At 33.6% G+C, this 21,829-nt stretch overlaps 13 non-coding genes across 13 annotated transcripts; all 13 read left to right on the forward strand.

Annotated features, from left to right (window-relative positions):
• Positions 1 to 143: 143 nt before the first annotated feature.
• Positions 144 to 236, forward strand: TRNAI-UAU (transfer RNA isoleucine (anticodon UAU)). The gene is given in 2 exon segments: positions 144 to 181; positions 201 to 236. It is a non-coding gene; the product is annotated as a tRNA-Ile (tRNA).
• A 1,419-nt stretch (positions 237 to 1,655) lies between these two features.
• On the forward strand, positions 1,656 to 1,747 carry TRNAI-UAU (transfer RNA isoleucine (anticodon UAU)). The gene is given in 2 exon segments: positions 1,656 to 1,693; positions 1,712 to 1,747. It is a non-coding gene; the product is annotated as a tRNA-Ile (tRNA).
• Positions 1,748 to 3,153: 1,406 nt separating this feature from the next.
• Positions 3,154 to 3,246, forward strand: TRNAI-UAU (transfer RNA isoleucine (anticodon UAU)). The gene is given in 2 exon segments: positions 3,154 to 3,191; positions 3,211 to 3,246. It is a non-coding gene; the product is annotated as a tRNA-Ile (tRNA).
• Positions 3,247 to 4,665: 1,419 nt separating this feature from the next.
• TRNAI-UAU (transfer RNA isoleucine (anticodon UAU)) lies at positions 4,666 to 4,758 on the forward strand. The gene is given in 2 exon segments: positions 4,666 to 4,703; positions 4,723 to 4,758. It is a non-coding gene; the product is annotated as a tRNA-Ile (tRNA).
• A 1,419-nt stretch (positions 4,759 to 6,177) lies between these two features.
• Positions 6,178 to 6,269, forward strand: TRNAI-UAU (transfer RNA isoleucine (anticodon UAU)). The gene is given in 2 exon segments: positions 6,178 to 6,215; positions 6,234 to 6,269. It is a non-coding gene; the product is annotated as a tRNA-Ile (tRNA).
• Positions 6,270 to 7,674: 1,405 nt separating this feature from the next.
• On the forward strand, positions 7,675 to 7,767 carry TRNAI-UAU (transfer RNA isoleucine (anticodon UAU)). The gene is given in 2 exon segments: positions 7,675 to 7,712; positions 7,732 to 7,767. It is a non-coding gene; the product is annotated as a tRNA-Ile (tRNA).
• Positions 7,768 to 9,187: 1,420 nt separating this feature from the next.
• Positions 9,188 to 9,280, forward strand: TRNAI-UAU (transfer RNA isoleucine (anticodon UAU)). Its single transcript is given in 2 exon segments — positions 9,188 to 9,225; positions 9,245 to 9,280. It is a non-coding gene; the product is annotated as a tRNA-Ile (tRNA).
• Positions 9,281 to 12,208: 2,928 nt separating this feature from the next.
• TRNAI-UAU (transfer RNA isoleucine (anticodon UAU)) lies at positions 12,209 to 12,300 on the forward strand. The gene is given in 2 exon segments: positions 12,209 to 12,246; positions 12,265 to 12,300. It is a non-coding gene; the product is annotated as a tRNA-Ile (tRNA).
• Positions 12,301 to 15,218: 2,918 nt separating this feature from the next.
• TRNAI-UAU (transfer RNA isoleucine (anticodon UAU)) lies at positions 15,219 to 15,311 on the forward strand. The gene is given in 2 exon segments: positions 15,219 to 15,256; positions 15,276 to 15,311. It is a non-coding gene; the product is annotated as a tRNA-Ile (tRNA).
• A 1,419-nt stretch (positions 15,312 to 16,730) lies between these two features.
• Positions 16,731 to 16,823, forward strand: TRNAI-UAU (transfer RNA isoleucine (anticodon UAU)). Its single transcript is given in 2 exon segments — positions 16,731 to 16,768; positions 16,788 to 16,823. It is a non-coding gene; the product is annotated as a tRNA-Ile (tRNA).
• Positions 16,824 to 18,242: 1,419 nt separating this feature from the next.
• Positions 18,243 to 18,335, forward strand: TRNAI-UAU (transfer RNA isoleucine (anticodon UAU)). Its single transcript is given in 2 exon segments — positions 18,243 to 18,280; positions 18,300 to 18,335. It is a non-coding gene; the product is annotated as a tRNA-Ile (tRNA).
• Positions 18,336 to 19,741: 1,406 nt separating this feature from the next.
• On the forward strand, positions 19,742 to 19,834 carry TRNAI-UAU (transfer RNA isoleucine (anticodon UAU)). Its single transcript is given in 2 exon segments — positions 19,742 to 19,779; positions 19,799 to 19,834. It is a non-coding gene; the product is annotated as a tRNA-Ile (tRNA).
• Positions 19,835 to 21,240: 1,406 nt separating this feature from the next.
• TRNAI-UAU (transfer RNA isoleucine (anticodon UAU)) lies at positions 21,241 to 21,333 on the forward strand. Its single transcript is given in 2 exon segments — positions 21,241 to 21,278; positions 21,298 to 21,333. It is a non-coding gene; the product is annotated as a tRNA-Ile (tRNA).
• The last annotated feature ends 496 nt before the right edge of the window (positions 21,334 to 21,829 follow it).

Here is a 21,829-nt window from a genome sequence, read left to right on the forward strand (position 1 = left end):
CTTTTATTAGGTACTTTAGTATTGGGTGCAGTAGTTTAGTGGATTTAAAAAGTAACTAATTTAAAATTAATAAACCAAGTTAATATACTTAGTCAACTCGATGCTAAAATCACTCAACTAAAAATAATACACTTTGACCATGTGTTCCTGTGGCGCAATCGGTCAGCGCGCGGTACTTATAAGACAGTATCTGTTGAGCAATGCTGAGGTTGTGAGTTCAAGCCTCACCTGGAGCAAATGTAATTTTTTTTCTAATGTCATCATTTAATGATTATCATCTGCTACCTGAACATCCTGATATGAAGGCAGAAAAAAATCACAAACATGACTGTTTTTAAGGTACCAGTACACACATCTGCTTTGGTTCATATGCACTGTAAACATTACTTTAGTTAGTCAACAAAATGGAATGCAAAAGACTACCTCTTTATTGGTAAAAGAGTTGCATCAATCTGTTTTGCTGCAATGTAACATGAGGGTCCACTCTATTAGGTCTGGTTAGTACAATCACATTTCATGCTGGGATTTGTAAAGCAAAGAACACAAATAAATGGCTTTCCTATATCGCAACAATTAATGATTATACTAATGAAAAAATCAGTTTCACACAAAGATGTTACTAAGCCCCACTGGCCTAATGGATAAGGCACTGTCCTCTTAAGCTAGGGATTGTGGTTTCAAGTCTCATCTGGGATTTAGTTCATCCATATAATTACTGGAGATGTTCCCTTTATTCTTGCTTGATACTGCACAAATGGCTCCACCATAAACTTTTATCTGCTTAACAATCCGGTACTGTTCAGCTTGCAAAATTATGGCCCTGTATCTAAAAGCAGACATTTATCCTGATGACATTGTGGATTAGTTTCCGGATAAGTTTGCTATCACCTGGGACAGTGGCTTCAAGTCTCATCTAGGATGCATGTTCCTTTGATGCTCATTCTCATTCTAGAAGTTATGCTTTTTTTCAATGCAGGTGACTGTCTTAATGGTATTGCATGAAATCCATATATACCAAAACATACCTATTAAGTTTTAATTGCAATTTAATATCAGAGTGGCTACAAAATAACAATGTCTATATCAATTGCTGATGGGTTTCTTGAAGTCCTTTCATCCATGTCATCAAAAGGGTAATTTTCTGCTTTTTATATTTCTTTGGACACTGACTTTACTGACAATTTAGGTGCTACAGACCAAAAAAACAATGTTTACCTTTAAATATAGAGCACAAGTGAGATTTAACTTATTTTTATTTAAAGATACTGCACTTTTTGGTATTATAGTGTATATTTTCCCTATGCAACATTGAATTTACATATATTTATAGCAAATATTATTTAAGATAAATAAACAGAAATTATTTATAAACAGGAATTATTTTACAATTTTGATAATATTGAACTGTACAGCAATGGCATGAATTCATTGCAATATACACCTAAGGATACATAAAACTGGGCAATAACACAAATGCACAATATAATTGATTAACTTATGATTAGAATATTACTTTTATTAGGTACTTTAGTATTGGGTGCAGTAGTTTAGTGGAATTAAAAAGTAACTAATTTAAAATTAATAAACCAAGTTAATATACTTAGTCAACTCGATGCTAAAATCACTCAACTAAAAATAATACACTTTGACCATGTGCTCCTGTGGCGCAATTGGTTAACGCGCGGTACTTATAGGCAGTATCTGTTGAGCAATGCCGAGGTTGTGAGTTCAAGCCTCACCTGGAGCAAATGTAATTTTTTTTCTAATGATTATCATCTGCTAGCTGAACATCCTGATATGAAGGCAGAAAAAAATCACAAACATGACTGTTTTTAAGGTACCAGTACACACATCTGCTTTGGTTCATATGCACTGTAAACATTACTTTAGTTAGTCAACAAAATGGAATGCAAAAGACTACCTCTTTATTGGTAAAAGAGTTGCATCAATCTGTTTTGCTGCAATGTAACATGAGGGTCCACACTATTAGGTCTGGTTAGTACAATCACATTTCATGCTGGGATTTGTAAAGCAAAGAACACAAATAAACGGCTTTCCTATATCGCAACAATTAATGATTATACTAATGAAAAAATCAGTTTCACACAAAGATGTTACTAAGCCCCACTGGCCTAATGGATAAGGTACTTGTCTCCTAAGCTAGGGATTGTGGTTTCAAGTCTCATCTGGGCTTTATTTCATCCATATAATTACTGGAGATGTTCCCTTTATTCTTGCTTGATACTGCACAAATGGCTCCACCATAAACTTTTATCTGCTTAACAATCCGGTACTGTTCAGCTTGCAAAATTATGGCCCTGTATCTAAAAGCAGACATTTATCCTGATGACATTGTGGATTAGTTTCCGGATAAGTTTGCTATCACCTGGGACAGTGGCTTCAAGTCTCATCTAGGATGCATGTTCCTTTGATGCTCATTCTCATTCTAGAAGTTATGCTTTTTTTCAATGCAGGTGACTGTCTTAATGGTATTGCATGAAATCCATATATACCAAAACATACCTATTAAGTTTTAATTGCAATTTAATATCAGAGTGGCTACAAAATAACAATGTCTATGGCAATTGCTGATGGGTTTCTTGAAGTCCTTTCATCCATGTCATCAAAAGGGTAATTTTCTGCTTTTTATATTTCTTTGGACACTGACTTTACTGACAATTTAGGTGCTACAGACCAAAAAAACAATGTTTACCTTTAAATATAGAGCACAAGTGAGATTTAACTTATTTTTATTTAAAGATACTGCACTTTTTGGTATTATAGTGTATATTTTCCCTATGCAACATTGAAGTTACATATATTTATAGCAAATATTATTTAAGATAAATAAACAGAAATTATTTATAAACAGGAATTATTTTACAATTTTGATAATATTGAACTGTACAGCAATGGCATGAATTCATTGCAATATACACCTAAGGATACATAAAACTGGGCAATAACACAAATGCACAATATAATTGATTAACTTATGATTAGAATATTACTTTTATTAGGTACTTTAGTATTGGGTGCAGTAGTTTAGTGGATTTAAAAAGTAACTAATTTAAAATTAATAAACCAAGTTAATATACTTAGTCAACTCGATGCTAAAATCACTCAACTAAAAATAATACACTTTGACCATGTGCTCCTGTGGCGCAATTGGTTAGCGCGCGGTACTTATAAGACAGTATCTGTTGAGCAATGCCGAGGTTGTGAGTTCAAGCCTCACCTGGAGCAAATGTAATTTTTTTTCTAATGTCATCAGTTAATGATTATCATCTGCTACCTGAACATCCTGATATGAAGGCAGAAAAAAATCACAAACATGACTGTTTTTAAGGTACCAGTACACACATCTGCTTTGGTTCATATGCACTGTAAACATTACTTTAGTTAGTCAACAAAATGGAATGCAAAAGACTACCTCTTTATTGGTAAAAGAGTTGCATCAATCTGTTTTGCTGCAATGTAACATGAGGGTCCACACTATTAGGTCTGGTTAGTACAATCACATTTCATGCTGGGATTTGTAAAGCAAAGAACACAAATAAACGGCTTTCCTATATCGCAACAATTAATGATTATACTAATGAAAAAATCAGTTTCACACAAAGATGTTACTAAGCCCCACTGGCCTAATGGATAAGGCACTGTCCTCTTAAGCTAGGGATTGTGGTTTCAAGTCTCATCTGGGATTTAGTTCATCCATATAATTACTGGAGATGTTCCCTTTATTCTTGCTTGATACTGCACAAATGGCTCCACCAGAAACTTTTATCTGCTTAACAATCCGGTACTGTTCAGCTTGCAAAATTATGGCCCTGTATCTAAAAGCAGACATTTATCCTGATGACATTGTGGATTAGTTTCCGGATAAGTTTGCTATCACCTGGGACAGTGGCTTCAAGTCTCATCTAGGATGCATGTTCCTTTGATGCTCATTCTCATTCTAGAAGTTATGCTTTTTTTCAATGCAGGTGACTGTCTTAATGGTATTGCATGAAATCCATATATACCAAAACATACCTATTAAGTTTTAATTGCAATTTAATATCAGAGTGGCTACAAAATAACAATGTCTATGGCAATTGCTGATGGGTTTCTTGAAGTCCTTTCATCCATGTCATCAAAAGGGTAATTTTCTGCTTTTTATATTTCTTTGGACACTGACTTTACTGACAATTTAGGTGCTACAGACCAAAAAAACAATGTTTACCTTTAAATATAGAGCACAAGTGAGATTTAACTTATTTTTATTTAAAGATACTGCACTTTTTGGTATTATAGTGTATATTTTCCCTATGCAACATTGAAGTTACATATATTTATAGCAAATATTATTTAAGATAAATAAACAGAAATTATTTATAAACAGGAATTATTTTACAATTTTGATAATATTGAACTGTACAGCAATGGCATGAATTCATTGCAATATACACCTAAGGATACATAAAACTGGGCAATAACACAAATGCACAATATAATTGATTAACTTATGATTAGAATATTACTTTTATTAGGTACTTTAGTATTGGGTGCAGTAGTTTAGTGGATTTAAAAAGTAACTAATTTAAAATTAATAAACCAAGTTAATATACTTAGTCAACTCGATGCTAAAATCACTCAACTAAAAATAATGCACTTTGACCATGAGCTCCTGTGGCGCAATCGGTTAGCGCGCGGTACTTATAAGACAGTATCTGTTGAGCAATGCCGAGGTTGTGAGTTCAAGCCTCACCTGGAGCAAATGTAATTTTTTTTCTAATGTCATCAGTTAATGATTATCATCTGCTACCTGAACATCCTGATATGAAGGCAGAAAAAAATCACAAACATGACTGTTTTTAAGGTACCAGTACACACATCTGCTTTGGTTCATATGCACTGTAAACATTACTTTAGTTAGTCAACAAAATGGAATGCAAAAGACTACCTCTTTATTGGTAAAAGAGTTGCATCAATCTGTTTTGCTGCAATGTAACATGAGGGTCCACACTATTAGGTCTGGTTAGTACAATCACATTTCATGCTGGGATTTGTAAAGCAAAGAACACAAATAAACGGCTTTCCTATATCGCAACAATTAATGATTATACTAATGAAAAAATCAGTTTCACACAAAGATGTTACTAAGCCCCACTGGCCTAATGGATAAGGCACTGTCCTCTTAAGCTAGGGATTGTGGTTTCAAGTCTCATCTGGGATTTAGTTCATCCATATAATTACTGGAGATGTTCCCTTTATTCTTGCTTGATACTGCACAAATGGCTCCACCAGAAACTTTTATCTGCTTAACAATCCGGTACTGTTCAGCTTGCAAAATTATGGCCCTGTATCTAAAAGCAGACATTTATCCTGATGACATTGTGGATTAGTTTCCGGATAAGTTTGCTATCACCTGGGACAGTGGCTTCAAGTCTCATCTAGGATGCATGTTCCTTTGATGCTCATTCTCATTCTAGAAGTTATGCTTTTTTTCAATGCAGGTGACTGTCTTAATGGTATTGCATGAAATCCATATATACCAAAACATACCTATTAAGTTTTAATTGCAATTTAATATCAGAGTGGCTACAAAATAACAATGTCTATGGCAATTGCTGATGGGTTTCTTGAAGTCCTTTCATCCATGTCATCAAAAGGGTAATTTTCTGCTTTTTATATTTCTTTGGACACTGACTTTACTGACAATTTAGGTGCTACAGACCAAAAAAACAATGTTTACCTTTAAATATAGAGCACAAGTGAGATTTAACTTATTTTTATTTAAAGATACTGCACTTTTTGGTATTATAGTGTATATTTTCCCTATGCAACATTGAAGTTACATATATTTATAGCAAATATTATTTAAGATAAATAAACAGAAATTATTTATAAACAGGAATTATTTTACAATTTTGATAATATTGAACTGTACAGCAATGGCATGAATTCATTGCAATATACACCTAAGGATACATAAAACTGGGCAATAACACAAATGCACAATATAATTGATTAACTTATGATTAGAATATTACTTTTATTAGGTACTTTAGTATTGGGTGCAGTAGTTTAGTGGATTTAAAAAGTAACTAATTTAAAATTAATAAACCAAGTTAATATACTTAGTCAACTCGATGCTAAAATCACTCAACTAAAAATAATACACTTTGACCATGTGCTCCTGTGGCGCAATCGGTTAGCGCGCGGTACTTATAGGCAGTATCTGTTGAGCAATGCCGAGGTTGTGAGTTCAAGCCTCACCTGGAGCAAATGTAATTTTTTTTCTAATGATTATCATCTGCTACCTGAACATCCTGATATGAAGGCAGAAAAAAATCACAAACATGACTGTTTTTAAGGTACCAGTACACACATCTGCTTTGGTTCATATGCACTGTAAACATTACTTTAGTTAGTCAACAAAATGGAATGCAAAAGACTACCTCTTTATTGGTAAAAGAGTTGCATCAATCTGTTTTGCTGCAATGTAACATGAGGGTCCACACTATTAGGTCTGGTTAGTACAATCACATTTCATGCTGGGATTTGTAAAGCAAAGAACACAAATAAACGGCTTTCCTATATCGCAACAATTAATGATTATACTAATGAAAAAATCAGTTTCACACAAAGATGTTACTAAGCCCCACTGGCCTAATGGATAAGGCACTGGTCTCCTAAGCTAGGGATTGTGGTTTCAAGTCTCATCTGGGCTTTATTTCATCCATATAATTACTGGAGATGTTCCCTTTATTCTTGCTTGATACTGCACAAATGGCTCCACCAGAAACTTTTATCTGCTTAACAATCCGGTACTGTTCAGCTTGCAAAATTATGGCCCTGTATCTAAAAGCAGACATTTATCCTGATGACATTGTGGATTAGTTTCCGGATAAGTTTGCTATCACCTGGGACAGTGGCTTCAAGTCTCATCTAGGATGCATGTTCCTTTGATGCTCATTCTCATTCTAGAAGTTATGCTTTTTTTCAATGCAGGTGACTGTCTTAATGGTATTGCATGAAATCCATATATACCAAAACATACCTATTAAGTTTTAATTGCAATTTAATATCAGAGTGGCTACAAAATAACAATGTCTATGGCAATTGCTGATGGGTTTCTTGAAGTCCTTTCATCCTTGTCATCAAAAGGGTAATTTTCTGCTTTTTATATTTCTTTGGACACTGACTTTACTGACAATTTAGGTGCTACAGACCAAAAAAACAATGTTTACCTTTAAATATAGAGCACAAGTGAGATTTAACTTATTTTTATTTAAAGATACTGCACTTTTTGTATTATAGTGTATATTTTCCCTATGCAACATTGAAGTTACATATATTTATAGCAAATATTATTTAAGATAAATAAACAGAAATTATTTATAAACAGGAATTATTTTACAATTTTGATAATATTGAACTGTACAGCAATGGCATGAATTCATTGCAATATACACCTAAGGATACATAAAACTGGGCAATAACACAAATGCACAATATAATTGATTAACTTATGATTAGAATATTACTTTTATTAGGTACTTTAGTATTGGGTGCAGTAGTTTAGTGGATTTAAAAAGTAACTAATTTAAAATTAATAAACCAAGTTAATATACTTAGTCAACTCGATGCTAAAATCACTCAACTAAAAATAATGCACTTTGACCATGAGCTCCTGTGGCGCAATCGGTTAGCGCGCGGTACTTATAAGACAGTATCTGTTGAGCAATGCCGAGGTTGTGAGTTCAAGCCTCACCTGGAGCAAATGTAATTTTTTTTCTAATGTCATCAGTTAATGATTATCATCTGCTACCTGAACATCCTGATATGAAGGCAGAAAAAAATCACAAACATGACTGTTTTTAAGGTACCAGTACACACATCTGCTTTGGTTCATATGCACTGTAAACATTACTTTAGTTAGTCAACAAAATGGAATGCAAAAGACTACCTCTTTATTGGTAAAAGAGTTGCATCAATCTGTTTTGCTGCAATGTAACATGAGGGTCCACACTATTAGGTCTGGTTAGTACAATCACATTTCATGCTGGGATTTGTAAAGCAAAGAACACAAATAAACGGCTTTCCTATATCGCAACAATTAATGATTATACTAATGAAAAAATCAGTTTCACACAAAGATGTTACTAAGCCCCACTGGCCTAATGGATAAGGCACTGGCCTCCTAAGCTAGGGATTGTGGTTTCAAGTCTCATCTGGGCTTTATTTCATCCATATAATTACTGGAGATGTTCCCTTTATTCTTGCTTGATACTGCACAAATGGCTCCACCAGAAACTTTTATCTGCTTAACAATCCGGTACTGTTCAGCTTGCAAAATTATGGCCCTGTATCTAAAAGCAGACATTTATCCTGATGACATTGTGGATTAGTTTCCGGATAAGTTTGCTATCACCTGGGACAGTGGCTTCAAGTCTCATCTAGGATGCATGTTCCTTTGATGCTCATTCTCATTCTAGAAGTTATGCTTTTTTTCAATGCAGGTGACTGTCTTAATGGTATTGCATGAAATCCATATATACCAAAACATACCTATTAAGTTTTAATTGCAATTTAATATCAGAGTGGCTACAAAATAACAATGTCTATTGCAATTGCTGATGGGTTTCTTGAAGTCCTTTCATCCATGTCATCAAAAGGGTAATTTTCTGCTTTTTATATTTCTTTGGACACTGACTTTACTGACAATTTAGGTGCTACAGACCAAAAAAACAATGTTTACCTTTAAATATAGAGCACAAGTGAGATTTAACTTATTTTTATTTAAAGATACTGCACTTTTTGGTATTATAGTGTATATTTTCCCTATGCAACATTGAAGTTACATATATTTATAGCAAATATTATTTAAGATAAATAAACAGAAATTATTTATAAACAGGAATTATTTTACAATTTTGATAATATTGAACAGTACAGCAATGGCATGAATTCATTGCAATATACACCTAAGGATACATAAAACTGGGCAATAACACAAATGCACAATATAATTGATAAACTTATGATTAGAATATTACTTTTATTAGGTACTTTAGTATTGGGTGCAGTAGTTTAGTGGATTTAAAAAGTAACTAATTTAAAATTAAAAAAACCAAGTTAATATACTTAGTCAACTCGATGCTAAAATCACTCAACTAAAAATAATACTCTTTGACCATGTGCTCCTGTGGCGCAATCGGTTAGCGCGCTGTACTTATAAGACAGTATCTGTTGAGCAATGCCGAGGTTGTGAGTTCAAGCCTCACCTGGAGCAAATGTAATTTTTTTTCTAATGTCATCAGTTAATGATTATCATCTGCTAGCTGAACATCCTGATATGAAGGCAGAAAAAAATCACAAACATGACTGTTTTTAAGGTACCAGTACACACATCTGCTTTGGTTCATATGCACTGTAAACATTACTTTAGTTAGTCAACAAAATGGAATGCAAAAGACTACCTCTTTATTGGTAAAAGAGTTGCATCAATCTGTTTTGCTGCAATGTAACATGAGGGTCCACACTATTAGGTCTGGTTAGTACAATCACATTTCATGCTGGGATTTGTAAAGCAAAGAACACAAATAAACGGCTTTCCTATATCGCAACAATTAATGATTATACTAATGAAAAAATCAGTTTCACACAAAGATGTTACTAAGCCCCACTGGCCTAATGGATAAGGCACTGGCCTCCTAAGCTAGGGATTGTGGTTTCAAGTCTCATCTGGGCTTTATTTCATCCATATAATTACTGGAGATGTTCCCTTTATTCTTGCTTGATACTGCACAAATGGCTCCACCAGAAACTTTTATCTGCTTAACAATCCGGTACTGTTCAGCTTGCAAAATTATGGCCCTGTATCTAAAAGCAAACATTTATCCTGATGACATTGTGGATTAGTTTCCGGATAAGATTGCTATCACCTGGGACAGTGGCTTCAAGTCTCATCTAGGATGCATGTTCCTTTGATGCTCATTCTCATTCTAGAAGTTATGCTTTTTTTCAATGCAGGTGACTGTCTTAATGGTATTGCATGAAATCCATATATACCAAAACATACCTATTAAGTTTTAATTGCAATTTAATATCAGAGTGGCTACAAAATAACAATGTCTATGGCAATTGCTGATGGGTTTCTTGAAGTCCTTTCATCCATGTCATCAAAAGGGTAATTTTCTGCTTTTTATATTTCTTTGGACACTGACTTTACTGACAATTTAGGTGCTACAGACCAAAAAAACAATGTTTACCTTTAAATATAGAGCACAAGTGAGATTTAACTTATTTTTATTTAAAGATACTGCACTTTTTGGTATTATAGTGTATATTTTCCCTATGCAACATTGAAGTTACATATATTTATAGCAAATATTATTTAAGATAAATAAACAGAAATTATTTATAAACAGGAATTATTTTACAATTTTGATAATATTGAACTGTACAGCAATGGCATGAATTCATTGCAATATACACCTAAGGATACATAAAACTGGGCAATAACACAAATGCACAATATAATTGATTAACTTATGATTAGAATATTACTTTTATTAGGTACTTTTGTACTGGGTGCAGTAGTTTAGTGGATTTAAAAAGTAACTAATTTAAAATTAATAAACCAAGTTAATATACTTAGTCAACTCGATGCTAAAATCACTCAACTAAAAATAATACACTTTGACCATGTTCTCCTGTGGCGCAATCGGTTAGCAAGTGGTACTTATAAGACAGTATCTGTTGAGCAATGCCGAGGTTGTGACTTCAAGCCTCACCTGGAAATGTAATTTTTTTTCTAATGTCATCAGTTAATGATTATCATCTGCTACCTGAACATCCTGATATGAAGGCAGAAAAAAATCACAAACATGACTGTTTTTAAGGTACCAGTACACACATCTGCTTTGGTTCATATGCACTGTAAACATTACTTTAGTTAGTCAACAAAATGGAATGCAAAAGACTACCTCTTTATTGGTAAAAGAGTTGCATCAATCTGTTTTGCTGCAATGTAACATGAGGGTCCACTCTATTAGGTCTGGTTAGTACAATCACATTTCATGCTGGGATTTGTAAAGCAAAGAACACAAATAAATGGCTTTCCTATATCGCAACAATTAATGATTATACTAATGAAAAAATCAGTTTCACACAAAGATGTTACTAAGCCCCACTGGCCTAATGGATAAGGCACTGTCCTCTTAAGCTAGGGTTTGTGGTTTCAAGTCTCATCTGGGATTTAGTTCATCCATATAATTACTGGAGATGTTCCCTTTATTCTTGCTTGATACTGCACAAATGGCTCCACCAGAAACTTTTATCTGCTTAACAATCCGGTACTGTTCAGCTTGCAAAATTATGGCCCTGTATCTAAAAGCAGACATTTATCCTGATGACATTGTGGATTAGTTTCCGGATAAGTTTGCTATCACCTGGGACAGTGGCTTCAAGTCTCATCTAGGATGCATGTTCCTTTGATGCTCATTCTCATTCTAGAAGTTATGCTTTTTTTCAATGCAGGTGACTGTCTTAATGGTATTGCATGAAATCCATATATACCAAAACATACCTATTAAGTTTTAATTGCAATTTAATATCAGAGTGGCTACAAAATAACAATGTCTATGGCAATTGCTGATGGGTTTCTTGAAGTCCTTTCATCCATGTCATCAAAAGGGTAATTTTCTGCTTTTTATATTTCTTTGGACACTGACTTTACTGACAATTTAGGTGCTACAGACCAAAAAAACAATGTTTACCTTTAAATATAGAGCACAAGTGAGATTTAACTTATTTTTATTTAAAGATACTGCACTTTTTGGTATTATAGTGTATATTTTCCCTATGCAACATTGAAGTTACATATATTTATAGCAAATATTATTTAAGATAAATAAACAGAAATTATTTATAAACAGGAATTATTTTACAATTTTGATAATATTGAACTGTACAGCAATGGCATGAATTCATTGCAATATACACCTAAGGATACATAAAACTGGGCAATAACACAAATGCACAATATAATTGATTAACTTATGATTAGAATATTACTTTTATTAGGTACTTTAGTATTGGGTGCAGTAGTTTAGTGGATTTAAAAAGTAACTAATTTAAAATTAATAAACCAAGTTAATATACTTAGTCAACTCGATGCTAAAATCACTCAACTAAAAATAATACACTTTGACCATGTGCTCCTGTGGCGCAATCGGTTAGCGCGCGGTACTTATAGGCAGTATCTGTAGAGCAATGCCGAGGTTGTGAGTTCAAGCCTCACCTGGAGCAAATGTAATTTTTTTTCTAATGATTATCATCTGCTACCTGAACATCCTGATATGAAGGCAGAAAAAAATCACAAACATGACTGTTTTTAAGGTACCAGTACACACATCTGCTTTGGTTCATATGCACTGTAAACATTACTTTAGTTAGTCAACAAAATGGAATGCAAAAGACTACCTCTTTATTGGTAAAAGAGTTGCATCAATCTGTTTTGCTGCAATGTAACATGAGGGTCCACACTATTAGGTCTGGTTAGTACAATCACATTTCATGCTGGGATTTGTAAAGCAAAGAACACAAATAAACGGCTTTCCTATATCGCAACAATTAATGATTATACTAATGAAAAAATCAGTTTCACACAAAGATGTTACTAAGCCCCACTGGCCTAATGGATAAGGCACTGGTCTCCTAAGCTAGGGATTGTGGTTTCAAGTCTCATCTGGGCTTTATTTCATCCATATAATTACTGGAGATGTTCCCTTTATTCTTGCTTGATACTGCACAAATGGCTCCACCAGAAACTTTTATCTGCTTAACAATCCGGTACTGTTCAGCTTGCAAAATTATGGCCCTGTATCTAAAAGCAGACATTTATCCTGATGACATTGTGGATTAGTTTCCGGATAAGATTGCTATCACCTGGGACAGTGGCTTCAAGTCTCATCTAGGATGCATGTTCCTTTGATGCTCATTCTCATTCTAGAAGTTATGCTTTTTTTCAATGCAGGTGACTGTCTTAATGGTATTGCATGAAATCCATATATACCAAAACATACCTATTAAGTTTTAATTGCAATTTAATATCAGAGTGGCTACAAAATAACAATGTCTATGGCAATTGCTGATGGGTTTCTTGAAGTCCTTTCATCCATGTCATCAAAAGGGTAATTTTCTGCTTTTTATATTTCTTTGGACACTGACTTTACTGACAATTTAGGTGCTACAGACCAAAAAAACAATGTTTACCTTTAAATATAGAGCACAAGTGAGATTTAACTTATTTTTATTTAAAGATACTGCACTTTTTGGTATTATAGTGTATATTTTCCCTATGCAACATTGAAGTTACATATATTTATAGCAAATATTATTTAAGATAAATAAACAGAAATTATTTATAAACAGGAATTATTTTACAATTTTGATAATATTGAACTGTACAGCAATGGCATGAATTCATTGCAATATACACCTAAGGATACATAAAACTGGGCAATAACACAAATGCACAATATAATTGATTAACTTATGATTAGAATATTACTTTTATTAGGTACTTTTGTATTGGGTGCAGTAGTTTAGTGGATTTAAAAAGTAACTAATTTAAAATTAATAAACCAAGTTAATATACTTAATCAACTCGATGCTAAAAGCACTCAACTAAAAATAATACACTTTGACCATGTGCTCATGTGGCGCAATCGGTTAGCACGCGGTACTTATAAGACAGTATCTGTTGAGCAATGCCGAGGTTGTGAGTTCAAGCCTCACCTGGAGCAAATGTAATTTTTTTTCTAATGTCATCAGTTAATGATTATCATCTGCTACCTGAACATCCTGATATGAAGGCAGAAAAAAATCACAAACATGACTGTTTTTAAGGTACCAGTACACACATCTGCTTTGGTTCATATGCACTGTAAACATTACTTTAGTTAGTCAACAAAATGGAATGCAAAATACTACCTCTTTATTGGTAAAAGAGTTGCATCAATCTGTTTTGCTGCAATGTAACATGAGGGTCCACACTATTAGGTCTGGTTAGTACAATCACATTTCATGCTGGGATTTGTAAAGCAAAGAACACAAATAAACGGCTTTCCTATATCGCAACAATTAATGATTATACTAATGAAAAAATCAGTTTCACACAAAGATGTTACTAAGCCCCACTGGCCTAATGGATAAGGCACTGGCCTCCTAAGCTAGGGATTGTGGTTTCAAGTCTCATCTGGGCTTTATTTCATCCATATAATTACTGGAGATGTTCCCTTTATTCTTGCTTGATACTGCACAAATGGCTCCACCAGAAACTTTTATCTGCTTAACAATCCGGTACTGTTCAGCTTGCAAAATTATGGCCCTGTATCTAAAAGCAGACATTTATCCTGATGACATTGTGGATTAGTTTCCGGATAAGTTTGCTATCACCTGGGACAGTGGCTTCAAGTCTCATCTAGGATGCATGTTCCTTTGATGCTCATTCTCATTCTAGAAGTTATGCTTTTTTTCAATGCAGGTGACTGTCTTAATGGTATTGCATGAAATCCATATATACCAAAACATACCTATTAAGTTTTAATTGCAATTTAATATCAGAGTGGCTACAAAATAACAATGTCTATGGCAATTGCTGATGGGTTTCTTGAAGTCCTTTCATCCATGTCATCAAAAGGGTAATTTTCTGCTTTTTATATTTCTTTGGACACTGACTTTACTGACAATTTAGGTGCTACAGACCAAAAAAACAATGTTTACCTTTAAATATAGAGCACAAGTGAGATTTAACTTATTTTTATTTAAAGATACTGCACTTTTTGGTATTATAGTGTATATTTTCCCTATGCAACATTGAAGTTACATATATTTATAGCAAATATTATTTAAGATAAATAAACAGAAATTATTTATAAACAGGAATTATTTTACAATTTTGATAATATTGAACTGTACAGCAATGGCATGAATTCATTGCAATATACACCTAAGGATACATAAAACTGGGCAATAACACAAATGCACAATATAATTGATTAACTTATGATTAGAATATTACTTTTATTAGGTACTTTAGTATTGGGTGCAGTAGTTTAGTGGATTTAAAAAGTAACTAATTTAAAATTAATAAACCAAGTTAATATACTTAGTCAACTCGATGCTAAAATCACTCAACTAAAAATAATACACTTTGACCATGTGCTCCTGTGGCGCAATCGGTTAGCGCGCGGTACTTATAAGACAGTATCTGTTGAGCAATGCTGAGGTTGTGAGTTCAAGCCTCACCTGGAGCAAATGTAATTTTTTTTCTAATGTCATCAGTTAATGATTATCATCTGCTACCTGAACATCCTGATATGAAGGCAGAAAAAAATCACAAACATGACTGTTTTTAAGGTACCAGTACACACATCTGCTTTGGTTCATATGCACTGTAAACATTACTTTAGTTAGTCAACAAAATGGAATGCAAAATACTACCTCTTTATTGGTAAAAGAGTTGCATCAATCTGTTTTGCTGCAATGTAACATGAGGGTCCACACTATTAGGTCTGGTTAGTACAATCACATTTCATGCTGGGATTTGTAAAGCAAAGAACACAAATAAACGGCTTTCCTATATCGCAACAATTAATGATTATACTAATGAAAAAATCAGTTTCACACAAAGATGTTACTAAGCCCCACTGGCCTAATGGATAAGGCACTGGCCTCCTAAGCTAGGGATTGTGGTTTCAAGTCTCATCTGGGCTTTATTTCATCCATATAATTACTGGAGATGTTCCCTTTATTCTTGCTTGATACTGCACAAATGGCTCCACCAGAAACTTTTATCTGCTTAACAATCCGGTACTGTTCAGCTTGCAAAATTATGGCCCTGTATCTAAAAGCAGACATTTATCCTGATGACATTGTGGATTAGTTTCCGGATAAGTTTGCTATCACCTGGGACAGTGGCTTCAAGTCTCATCTAGGATGCATGTTCCTTTGATGCTCATTCTCATTCTAGAAGTTATGCTTTTTTTCAATGCAGGTGACTGTCTTAATGGTATTGCATGAAATCCATATATACCAAAACATACCTATTAAGTTTTAATTGCAATTTAATATCAGAGTGGCTACAAAATAACAATGTCTATGGCAATTGCTGATGGGTTTCTTGAAGTCCTTTCATCCATGTCATCAAAAGGGTAATTTTCTGCTTTTTATATTTCTTTGGACACTGACTTTACTGACAATTTAGGTGCTACAGACCAAAAAAACAATGTTTACCTTTAAATATAGAGCACAAGTGAGATTTAACTTATTTTTATTTAAAGATACTGCACTTTTTGGTATTATAGTGTATATTTTCCCTATGCAACATTGAAGTTACATATATTTATAGCAATTATTATTTAAGATAAATAAACAGAAATTATTTATAAACAGGAATTATTTTACAATTTTGATAATATTGAACTGTACAGCAATGGCATGAATTCATTGCAATATACACCTAAGGATACATAAAACTGGGCAATAACACAAATGCACAATATAATTGATTAACTTATGATTAGAATATTACTTTTATTAGGTACTTTTGTATTGGGTGCAGTAGTTTAGTGGATTTAAAAAGTAACTAATTTAAAATTAATAAACCAAGTTAATATACTTAGTCAACTCGATGCTAAAATCACTCAACTAAAAATAATACACTTTGACCATGTGCTCCTGTGGCGCAATCGGTTAGCGCGCGGTACTTATAAGACAGTATCTGTTGAGCAATGCCGAGGTTGTGAGTTCAAGCCTCACCTGGAGCAAATGTAATTTTTTTTCTAATGTCTTCAGTTAATGATTATCATCTGCTACCTGAACATCCTGATATGAAGGCAGAAAAAAATCACAAACATGACTGTTTTTAAGGTACCAGTACACACATCTGCTTTGGTTCATATGCACTGTAAACATTACTTTAGTTAGTCAACAAAATGGAATGCAAAAGACTACCTCTTTATTGGTAAAAGAGTTGCATCAATCTGTTTTGCTGCAATGTAACATGAGGGTCCACTCTATTAGGTCTGGTTAGTACAATCACATTTCATGCTGGGATTTGTAAAGCAAAGAACACAAATAAATGGCTTTCCTATATCGCAACAATTAATGATTATACTAATGAAAAAATCAGTTTCACACAAAGATGTTACTAAGCCCCACTGGCCTAATGGATAAGGCACTGGCCTCCTAAGCTAGGGATTGTGGTTTCAAGTCTCATCTGGGATTTAGTTCATCCATATAATTACTGGAGATGTTCCCTTTATTCTTGCTTGATACTGCACAAATGGCTCCACCAGAAACTTTTATCTGCTTAACAATCCGGTACTGTTCAGCTTGCAAAATTATGGCCCTGTATCTAAAAGCAGACATTTATCCTGATGACATTGTGGATTAGTTTCCGGATAAGTTTGCTATCACCTGGGTCAGTGGCTTCAAGTCTCATCTAGGATGCATGTTCCTTTGATGCTCATTCTCATTCTAGAAGTTATGCTTTTTTTCAATGCAGGTGACTGTCTTAATGGTATTGCATGAAATCCATATATACCAAAACATACCTATTAAGTTTTAATTGCAATTTAATATCAGAGTGGCTACAAAATAACAATGTCTATGGCAATTGCTGATGGGTTTCTTGAAGTCCTTTCATCCATGTCATCAAAAGGGTAATTTTCTGCTTTTTATATTTCTTTGGACACTGACTTTACTGACAATTTAGGTGCTACAGACCAAAAAAACAATGTTTACCTTTAAATATAGAGCACAAGTGAGATTTAACTTATTTTTATTTAAAGATACTGCACTTTTTGGTATTATAGTGTATATTTTCCCTATGCAACATTGAAGTTACATATATTTATAGCAAATATTATTTTAGATAAATAAACAGAAATTATTTATAAACAGGAATTATTTTACAATTTTGATAATATTGAACTGTACAGCAATGGCATGAATTCATTGCAATATACACCTAAGGATACATAAAACTGGGCAATAACACAAATGCACAATATAATTGATTAACTTATGATTAGAATATTACTTTTATTAGGTACTTTAGTATTGGGTGCAGTAGTTTAGTGGATTTAAAAAGTAACTAATTTAAAATTAATAAACCAAGTTAATATACTTAGTCAACTCGATGCTAAAATCACTCAACTAAAAATAATACACTTTGACCATGTGCTCCTGTGGTGCAATCGGTTAGCGCGCGGTACTTATAAGGCAGTATCTGTTGAGCAATGCCGAGGTTGTGAGTTCAAGCCTCACCTGGAGCAAATGTAATTTTTTTTCTAATGATTATCATCTGCTACCTGAACATCCTGATATGAAGGCAGAAAAAAATCACAAACATGACTGTTTTTAAGGTACCAGTACACACATCTGCTTTGGTTCATATGCACTGTAAACATTACTTTAGTTAGTCAACAAAATGGAATGCAAAAGACTACCTCTTTATTGGTAAAAGAGTTGCATCAATCTGTTTTGCTGCAATGTAACATGAGGGTCCACACTATTAGGTCTGGTTAGTACAATCACATTTCATGCTGGGATTTGTAAAGCAAAGAACACAAATAAACGGCTTTCCTATATCGCAACAATTAATGATTATACTAATGAAAAAATCAGTTTCACACAAAGATGTTACTAAGCCCCACTGGCCTAATGGATAAGGCACTGGTCTCCTAAGCTAGGGATTGTGGTTTCAAGTCTCATCTGGGCTTTATTTCATCCATATAATTACTGGAGATGTTCCCTTTATTCTTGCTTGATACTGCACAAATGGCTCCACCATAAACTTTTATCTGCTTAACAATCCGGTACTGTTCAGCTTGCAAAATTATGGCCCTGTATCTAAAAGCAGACATTTATCCTGATGACATTGTGGATTAGTTTCCGGATAAGTTTGCTATCACCTGGGACAGTGGCTTCAAGTCTCATCTAGGATGCATGTTCCTTTGATGCTCATTCTCATTCTAGAAGTTATGCTTTTTTTCAATGCAGGTGACTGTCTTAATGGTATTGCATGAAATCCATATATACCAAAACATACCTATTAAGTTTTAATTGCAATTTAATATCAGAGTGGCTACAAAATAACAATGTCTATGGCAATTGCTGATGGGTTTCTTGAAGTCCTTTCATCCATGTCATCAAAAGGGTAATTTTCTGCTTTTTATATTTCTTTGGACACTGACTTTACTGACAATTTAGGTGCTACAGACCAAAAAAACAATGTTTACCTTTAAATATAGAGCACAAGTGAGATTTAACTTATTTTTATTTAAAGATACTGCACTTTTTGGTATTATAGTGTATATTTTCCCTATGCAACATTGAAGTTACATATATTTATAGCAAATATTATTTAAGATAAATAAACAGAAATTATTTATAAACAGGAATTATTTTACAATTTTGATAATATTGAACTGTACAGCAATGGCATGAATTCATTGCAATATACACCTAAGGATACATAAAACTGGGCAATAACACAAATGCACAATATAATTGATTAACTTATGATTAGAATATTACTTTTATTAGGTACTTTAGTATTGGGTGCAGTAGTTTAGTGGATTTAAAAAGTAACTAATTTAAAATTAATAAACCAAGTTAATATACTTAGTCAACTCGATGCTAAAATCACTCAACTAAAAATAATACACTTTGACCATGTGCTCCTGTGGCGCAATCGGTTAGCGCGCGGTACTTATAAGACAGTATCTGTTGAGCAATGCCGAGGTTGTGAGTTCAAGCCTCACCTGGAGCAAATGTAATTTTTTTTCTAATGATTATCATCTGCTACCTGAACATCCTGATATGAAGGCAGAAAAAAATCACAAACATGACTGTTTTTAAGGTACCAGTACACACATCTGCTTTGGTTCATATGCACTGTAAACATTACTTTAGTTAGTCAACAAAATGGAATGCAAAAGACTACCTCTTTATTGGTAAAAGAGTTGCATCAATCTGTTTTGCTGCAATGTAACATGAGGGTCCACACTATTAGGTCTGGTTAGTACAATCACATTTCATGCTGGGATTTGTAAAGCAAAGAACACAAATAAACGGCTTTACTATATCGCAACAATTAATGATTATACTAATGAAAAAATCAGTTTCACACAAAGATGTTACTAAGCCCCACTGGCCTAATGGATAAGGCACTGGCCTCCTAAGCTAGGGATTGTGGTTTCAAGTCTCATCTGGGCTTTATTTCATCCATATAATTACTGGAGATGTTCCCTTTATTCTTGCTTGATACTGCACAAATGGCTCCACCAGAAACTTTTATCTGCTTAACAATATGGTACTGTTCAGCTTGCAAAATTATGGCCCTGTATCTAAAAGCAGACATTTATCCTGATGACATTGTGGATTAGTTTCCGGATAAGTTTGCTATCACCTGGGACAGTGGCTTCAAGTCTCATCTAGGATGCATGTTCCTTTGATGCTCATTCTCATTCTAGAAGTTATGCTTTTTTTCAATGCAGGTGACTGTCTTAATGGTATTGCATGAAATCCATATATACCAAAACATACCTATTAAGTTTTAATTGCAATTTAATATCAGAGTGGCTACAAAATAACAATGTCTATGGCAATTGCTGATGGGTTTCTTAAAGTCCTTTCATCCATGTCATCAAAAGGGTAATTTTCTGCTTTTTATATTTCTTTGGACACTGACTTTACTGACAATTTAGGTGCTACAGACCAAAAAAACAATGTTTACCTTTAAATATAGAGCACAAGTGAGATTTAACTTATTTTTATTTAAAGATACTGCACTTTTTGGTATTATAGTGTATATTTTCCCTATGCAACATTGAAGTTACATATATTTATAGCAAATATTATTTAAGATAAATAAACAGAAATTATTTATAAACAGGAATTATTTTACAATTTTGATAATATTGAACTGTACAGCAATGGCATGAATTCATTGCAATATACACCTAAGGATACATAAAACTGGGCAATAACACAAATGCACAATATAATTGATTAACTTATGATTAGAATATTACTTTTATTAGGTACTTTAGTATTGGGTGCAGTAGTTTAGTGGATTTAAAAAGTAACTAATTTAAAATTAATAAACCAAGTTAATATACTTAGTCAACTCGATGCTAAAATCACTCAACTAAAAATAATACACTTTGACCATGTGCTCCTGTGGTGCAATCGGTTAGCGCACGGTACTTATAAGGCAGTATCTGTTGAGCAATGCCGAGGTTGTGAGTTCAAGCCTCACCTGGAGCAAATGTAATTTTTTTTCTAATGATTATCATCTGCTACCTGAACATCCTGATATGAAGGCAGAAAAAAATCACAAACATGACTGTTTTTAAGGTACCAGTACACACATCTGCTTTGGTTCATATGCACTGTAAACATTACTTTAGTTAGTCAACAAAATGGAATGCAAAAGACTACCTCTTTATTGGTAAAAGAGTTGCATCAATCTGTTTTGCTGCAATGTAACATGAGGGTCCACACTATTAGGTCTGGTTAGTACAATCACATTTCATGCTGGGATTTGTAAAGCAAAGAACACAAATAAACGGCTTTCCTATATCGCAACAATTAATGATTATACTAATGAAAAAATCAGTTTCACACAAAGATGTTACTAAGCCCCACTGGCCTAATGGATAAGGCACTGGCCTCCTAAGCTAGGGATTGTGGTTTCAAGTCTCATCTGGGCTTTATTTCATCCATATAATTACTGGAGATGTTCCCTTTATTCTTGCTTGAT

Source organism: Taudactylus pleione, unplaced genomic scaffold (assembly GCF_031769625.1).
Source record: "Taudactylus pleione unplaced genomic scaffold, aTauple2 ptg000473l, whole genome shotgun sequence".
In the NCBI taxonomy this organism is placed as follows: Eukaryota; Metazoa; Chordata; class Amphibia; order Anura; family Myobatrachidae; genus Taudactylus; species Taudactylus pleione.